This window comes from Chlorocebus sabaeus, chromosome 8 (genome assembly GCF_047675955.1).
Source record: "Chlorocebus sabaeus isolate Y175 chromosome 8, mChlSab1.0.hap1, whole genome shotgun sequence".
Lineage (NCBI taxonomy): Eukaryota > Metazoa > Chordata > Mammalia > Primates > Cercopithecidae > Chlorocebus > Chlorocebus sabaeus.
Genome location: NC_132911.1, coordinates 41,706,636 through 41,714,625, shown reverse-complemented (window position 1 = coordinate 41,714,625; position 7,990 = coordinate 41,706,636). Strand labels below are relative to the sequence as shown.

The 7,990-nt window shown below is 42.3% G+C and overlaps 1 pseudogene; it reads left to right on the top strand.

Moving 5' to 3' along the window:
- Nucleotides 1-6,338: 6,338 nt before the first annotated feature.
- LOC140712302 (histone-lysine N-methyltransferase SETMAR-like) lies at nt 6,339-7,382 on the top strand (annotated as a pseudogene).
- Nucleotides 7,383-7,990: the final 608 nt, after the last annotated feature.

Below are 7,990 nucleotides of genomic sequence, written 5' to 3'. Positions count from 1 at the left end.
GGCTTTTCCCAAATATATGATGACATGTGTCCATAGTCATACAGAATAGTTTGACTCCCCTAAAAATTTTCTGCCCAGTCATCCCTCCCCGCTATTCCTTGGCAACCTCTAATCTTATTCCTGTTTCCATAGATTTGTCTTTTTCAGAATGTCATATAATTGGAGTCATACCACATGTGACCTTTCAGATTGGCTTCTTTCACTTAGTAATAATATGCATCTAAGTTTCTTCCATGTTTTTTCATGGCCTGACAGCTCATGTCTTTTTAGTGCTAAATAATATTCCGTAGTCTGGATGTACCAGTTTATCCATTCATCTACAGAAGGACATCTGGTTCTTGCCAATGCTGGCTATTGTGAACAGAACTCATAAATGTCTGTTTGCAAGTTTTTGTGTGCAGACAAGTTTTGAATTCTTTTGTATGAATACCAAGAAGGAAAATTGCTGGATTATATGGTAAGAGAATGTTTAGTTTTGTAAGAAGTTACTAAATTGTCTTCTAAAGTGACTGTACTGTTTTGCATTCCCACCAGCAATGAATAAGAGTTCCTGTTGCTCCACATCCTCACTAATATTTGGTGTTGTCAATGTTTTGACAACAGAACTGCTAAAAGAAAGTTCTTTGGTGGCTCATACCTATAATCCCAGCACTTTGGGAGGCTGAGGTGGGTGGATCACCGGAGGTCAGGAATTCGAGACCAGCCTGGCCAACATGGTGAAACCCTGTCTCTACTAAAAATACAAAATTACCCTGGCATGGTGGCACATGCCTGTAATCCCAGCTACTTGGGAGGCTGAGGCAGGAGAATCACTTGAACTCTGGAGGTGGAGGTTGCAGTGAGCTCAGATTGTGCTATTGCACTCTAACCTGGGCAACAAGAGCGAAACTCCATCTAAAAAAAAAAAAAAAAAAAAGATAACTGGAAAATTCCCAGATATTTAGAAATTAAGAAATACTTTTAAATAATTAATGAGCCAAAGAAGACTAGAAATTAGGAAATATGCCCGGGTGCGGTGGCTCACACCTATAATCCCAGCACTTTGGGAGGCTGAGGCAGGCGGATCACAAGGTCAAGAGATCGAGACCATCCTGGCCAACATGGTGAAATCCCCTCTCTACTAAAAATTAGATGGGCGTGGTGGCACACGCCTGTAGTCCCAGCTACTTGGGAGAGTGAGGCAGGAGAACTGTTTGAACCTGGGAGGTGGAGGTTGCAGTGAGCCAAGATCACACCATTGCACTCCAGCCTGGGTGACACAGCAAGACTCCATCTCAAAACAAACAGACAAACAAACAAAAAAACTGAAATAAGTATTGATGCAAGGATATTATGTCTGGAATTTGCTTCAAAATAGTCCAGCGTTGGTCTAAATGAAATAGTATTAACAATAAGCTGATAATTGTTGAAATTGGCTAGTGAGTACATGGGGGCTCATGACACTATTCTCTCTACTTTTGAAGATATTGAAAGGCTAAAGAAGTATTTAGACGGAAATTTATGGCCTTAATGAAAAATGTATGTAGTCAAAAAAGAAAAAAAGAGCCAAAGATGAACGGCCACTGTGCACCCACTAGATTAACGTCAAAAGGATTGAAAATATAAAGTATTGGCTAGGCGTGGTGGCTCACACCTATAATCCCAGCACTTTGGGAGGTGGAGGAAGGTGGATCACTTGAGGTCAGGAGTTTGAGACAAGCCTGACCAACATGGTGAAACCCTATCTCTACTAAAAATACAAAAATTAGCCAGGCATTGTGGTGCACACCTGTAATCCCAGCTACTTGGGAGGCTGAGGTGGGAGAATTGCCTGAACCCGGGAGGTGGAGGTTGCAGTGAGCCGAGATGGCACCACTGCATTATTCCAGCCTAAGCAACAGAGAGAAACTCCGTCTCAAAAAGAAAAGAAAGAAAAAATAAAGTATTGATGAGAATGTGAAGCAACTTATAAACTACTATGGGAGTATAAGTTAGTTTAACTACTTTTGAAAGCTTCTTGGCATTATCTGGTACAGTTGAAGCTATGCATATTCCGTCCCCCAGCAATTCCACTGTAAGTTACAAACTTAGAGAAATTTAAGTCCATGTGTCTCAGGGTACATGTACAAGAATGTTCACAACAGCATAATTTGTAGTGGCTCAAAACAGTCCACATACCATCACTATAGAATGGTTATTTGCAGTATGTACATGCCAAATTCTACATGCCAATGAAATTGAAAGAACTACAGTTAAATGCAGTGAATGAATCTGAAGTATAATGTGCAAAAGAAGCCAAAAAAAGAATACCTAGGACACCAAAAAGCACAATCCATTGAAGAAAAAAAAAACTGATAAATTGAATTTCATTGAAACGAAACAAAACAAAACTCCTGCTCTTTGAAAGACACCATTAAAAAATGAAAAGTTTGGCCACAGGGTGGGAGATATGCATATTTACAATATGCATATCTGACAAAGGACTGGTGTCCAATATGTAAAGAACTCTTTCAACTTGGTAATATAAACAACCTAATTTAAAAAAATGGGTAGGAGATTTGAACAGACACTTTACCAAAGAAGATATATGAATGACCAATATGTGAAAAGATGTTTAGTATTATTAGTCAGTAAGGAAATACAAATTACAACTGCAGCAAGATACTGTTTCCCACAATTAGAATGGAAAAGACTAAAAAGTGACCATGTTAAGTGTTGATCAGGACATGGAGAAATTTGTACTCTCATGTATTGCTGATGGGAGTGTAAAAGAGTAAACCACATTGAAAAGCAGCACTATGGCCATTTCTTAAAAAGTTAAACATACACTTCCCACATCCGTCCCAGCAGGTCCACTCCTAGGTATTTACCCAAGAGAAACAGAAGCATATGTTCCCCCAAAGACTTCTACACAAATGTCTGTAGCAGCTTGAGTCACAAATGACCAACACTGGGAAGAACCCAGATGTCCATTAGCTGTTGAGTGGACACACATGGCATAGCCATACAATGGAACAGTAACTGTCCAATAAAGGACATACACAACAATATGAGTGAATCCCAAAACCCTTTGCTGAGCAAAAGAAGCCAGATTCAAAGAGTACTTTCTATATCATTCAGTTTATGTAAAACTTTAGAAAAAGCAAAACTGCTGGGCGTGCCTGTACTCCCAGCAACTTGGGAGGCTGAGGAACGAGAATCACTTGAACACTGGAGGTGGAGGTTGCAGTGAGCTAAGACTGTGCCACTGCACTCCAGCATGGGGAGCAAAGTGAGACACTATCTCAAAAAAAAAAAAAAGAAAGAAAAGAAAAGGCAAAACTGACCTACGGTGAGAGCAGAGCAGGGGTTGCTGGGCATTGGGGGAGAGATTAACTGCAAAGGGCACAGGAAATTTCCGGGGCAATGGAAATGTTCTGTATCTAGATGACATCTAGCAAACTGCACACGAAAATGGATACATTTTACTGTGTATAAATTATACCTAATCAAATTTAATTTCTTTAAAAATAAGTGATATTCATACACCCCAGTAGCATTATTCATAATACCCCAAAGATGGAAACAACCCAAATATTCATGAACAGATGAATGAATGAACAGATGTGGTCTATTCACACCACGGGATATGACTCACCCTTTAAGAGGAAGGGGATGCTGCACACCCTGCACCGCAGATGCACCTTGAGGGCGCGACACAGAATGAAAAGGCCAGTCACAAAGGGACAGATCCCATGTAGATGAGGCGTCTCCAGAGCCCTGCCTGGTGGTCACGCCATCCACCTGCAGGCCCCTGGATGGCCCACTAAACACCTGTGCCAGCCGCTGAGTGTTGGGTGGCTCCTATGCAGTTTTACAGTGGCAGTCACTAAGTCATTGGAAACAGAAACAGCTTGACAGGGGGAGGGGACATGTAGGGGGATTTTGAGTGGAGGATTGTTATCGTCTGTCCTACACCTGCTGTGCTGTGGAGGACCAGGGTGGAAACGTGGGGAACAGCAAAGAGGCTACTGCGGTGGCCTGGCTGAGACTTGATGGTGGCTGGGACAGGGAAACCATGATGGAGGTGAAGGGAAGGTCAGGGCTCGGGTTATATTTTGGGTATAATACCAGTGCAATACCAAGTTAAAGAGTTTGCATTTGGGTGGGTGGGCAGGTCAGAGATGGCAGCTGAAGGGCAATTGCAGGTTTGGGGGGAAGATGGGGTCAAGATCTGAGACAACCTTTGAAGCAGTGGTGAGGGTGGAATGGAGTGAGGTGGGGCAGGAGTCTGAGACCGACAGCCTGGAAGAAAGCCTGGCAGTGGCCAGGAGACTATGCCTGTATGGACTGGGTGACCCAGGAGAGCCACATCGAAGGGTGAGTACATGAAGCCATGGGCTACCACCAACACTTTTGCACAAAATTGGCACTGGGTCAGTCATGTGAACTTAAGGGAAATAGGCAAAGAACGGATGCATTTTAATGGGTGCAGATAAGGGAGAAAGGTCTTAACTTGGGGCTCTGGGTGATAAATAGGATTATGGGGGGAGGGTGGAGGCTGAGGTGCATGGACAGCAGGAGAGACCTTGATATCTCCAAGTCAGGGAAGCGGGACAAGATGGAAGGGAAGGAAAATCTCCTACGAGCCTGTGCTAACAAGAGAGTGTGGTCCCAGCATAAAGACAGACATATAGACCAATGGAACAGAAAAAAGAGATCAGAACTAAACCCTCGTGTGAAGACGGGCAGCTGATTCTCAACAAGGATGCCAAGGCCATTCAGTAGGGAAATGACAGACTTTTCAACAAATAATGCTGAGAAAATTGGATATCCACATGCAAAAGAATGAAGCCACACCCTTGTTTCACACTACACACACACACACACAAACACGCACACACGCACACACACACGCAAAACTCAAAATGGATCACAAAACAAAATGTGAAAGCGAACTCTACAAAGCCCTTATTAGGGAAAAGTTTCATGACACTGGATTTGGCAGTGATTTCCCGGACATGACACCAAAAGCTCAGGCAACAAAAGAGAAAATAGACAAATTGAACTTCATCAAGATTAAAAACATTTTGTGAATCAAAGGACACTATCAAAAGAGAGAGAAGGCGACTCACGCAATGGAAGAAAACATTTGCAAGTTTCCTTTTGGAGAAAGGATTAATATCTAGAATATACAAAGAATCTTACAACTCAAAGACAAAAAACCGAACAACTCAATTAGAAATTGGGTGTGGCAGGGCATGGTCATGCCTATAATCCCAGCACTTTGGGAGGCTGAGGTGGGTGGATCACTTGAGCCCAGGAGTTTGAGACCAGTTCTGGCAACATGGCGAAACCCCGTCTCTACAAAAAATACAAAAATTAGCCAGGGCTGGTGGTGTGTGCTTGTAGTCCCAGCTACTTGGGAGGCTAAGGTGGGAGGATTGCTTGAACCTGGGAGGCACAGGTTGCAGTGGGCCTCAATCACACCACTGCACTCCAGCCTGGGTGACAGAGTTAGACCCTGTCTCAAAAAATTAAAAAAAAAAAAAAAAAAGAGAGAGAAATTGGATGAGAGACTTGAATAGCTATTTCCCCAAATACGATATACAAAAAACCAATAAAGACAGGAAAAAAATGCTCAATTTCGCTAATCTTTAGGAAAATATGAACCAAAAGCACATTTAGCTCTGACCTCATACCCATTAGGCTTACTATTATCAAAAAACAGAAAACAGTAAGCATCGGTGAGATTGTTGTGTAGCTGGAGCCGTTGTGCTCTGTTGGTAGGAATGCAAAATTGAATGACTGCTGTGCAAAGCAGTAGGGCAGTTTCTCAAAAAATTAAACAGAATTACCATATGATCCAACAATTCCACTTCTGGGCCTATATCCAAAAGGAATGAAAGCAGGGGCTCACACAGACATTTGTCCATCTATGTTCTAGCAGGCTACTTCACAATGGCCAAAAGGCAAAATCAACACAAGTATCCATAGACAGAGGAACAGACCACAAAATATAGTCAATCCACACAATGGAATATTATTCAGCCTTAAAAAGGAAGGGGATTCTGACACATACTGCAACAGAGATGCACCTTGGAGACATTATGCTAAGTGAAAGAAGCCAGTCACAAAAATACAAATGTTACACAATTCCACTTATACAAGGTACCTGGAATAGGCAAATTCAGACACAGAAAGTCTGGTGCAAAAGTAAATTGCGGTTTTTATATTGTTGAAATTTGCCATTTGATATTGGAATACATTCTTAAATCAATGTGGTTATGTTACGCATCATTTTAATGTGCATTTCTCACTTTATATTTTTGCTAATGACTTATTACTGTTGTTTTTTCTATATTTATTTATATTAGACTATGGAAATGATGTTAGACAAAAAGCAGATTTCAGCGATTTTCTTATTCAAGTTCAAAATGGGTCATAAAGCAGCAGACACAACTCTCAACATCAACAACACATTTGGCCCTGGAACTGCTAACGAATGTAAGTGCAATGGTGGTTTGGGAAGTTTTACAAAGGAGGTGAGAGCCCTGAAGATGAGGAGTGTATGGCCGGCCATCAAAAGATGACAACAACCAGTTGAGAGCAATCATCAAAGCTGATCCTCTTACAACCACTCGAGAGGTTGCCGAAGAACTCAACGTAGATGATTCTATGGTCCTTTGGCATTTGAAGCAAATTGGAAAGGTGAAAAAGCTCGGTAAGTGGTTGCCTCATGAGCTGAGCAAAATTAAAACAAACAAACAAACAAAAAACTGTCATTTTGAAGTGTCATCTTCTCTTATTCTACTCAACAACAAGGAACCATTTCGAGATTGAATTGTGATGTGCCATGAAAAGTGGATTTTATGCAACTGGTGATGACCGGCTCAGTGGTTGGACTGAGAAGAAGCTCCAAAGCACTTCCCAGAGCCAAACTTGCACCAAAAAAAGGTCACGGTCACTGTTTGGTGGTCGGCTGCCGGTCTGATCCACTACAGCTTTCTGACTCCCAGCCAAACCAATACACCTGAGAAGTATGTTTGGCAAATCGATGAGACACACTGAAAATTGCCACGCCTGCAGCCGGCATTGGTCAACAGAAAAGGCCTGATTCTTCTCTGACAATGCCCGACTGACCGCACATCACAAAACCAATGCTTCAGAAGCTAAACGAATTGGGCTATGAAGTTTTGCCTCATCTGCCATATTCACCTGACCTCTCGCCAACCAACTACCACTTCTTCAAGCATCTCGACAACTTTTTGCAGGGAAAATGCTTCCACAACCAGCAGGATGCAGAAAATGCTTTCCAAGAGTTTGTCGAATCCTGAAGCATGGATTTTTACGCTACAGGAGTAAACAAACTTATTTCTCATTGGCAAAAATGTGTTGATTGTAATGGTTCCTATGTTGATTAATAAAGATGTGTTTGAGCCTAGTTATAATGATTTAAAATTCACGGTCCTAAACCTCAATTACTTTGGCACCAATTAGGCACCCCTGGAGAGTAGTTACCAGGGGCTGCAGGGAGGGCGAATTGGGGAGTTACTATTTTTTTTTTGTTTGGAGTGCAGTGGTGCAATCTCGGTTCACCACAACCTCCACCTCCTGGGTTCAAGCGATTCTACTGTCTCAGCCTTCGGAGTAGCCGAGACTACAGGCACACGCCACCACACCGGGCTAATTTTTGTATTTTTAGTAGAGACAGGGTTTCACTATGTTGGCCAGGCTGGTCTCAAACTCCTGACCTCATGGTCCACCCTCCTCGGCCTCCCAACATGCTGGGATTCCAGGCGTCAGCCACTGCACCAGGCTGAGAGTTACCGTTAACAGGGACAGAGCTGCAGCTTGGCAAGAGGAAAAGGTTCCGGAGATGGATAGTTTTGATGGTTGCACAACAATGTGAATGTAGTTAGTGCCCCTGAACTGTGCATCTAAAAATAGTTAAAATGGTAAATATTTGTGTTACATATAGGTTAGTATATATATATTTTTTTAAGTGAAGAAAGAGAGCCGACAAAGGAGT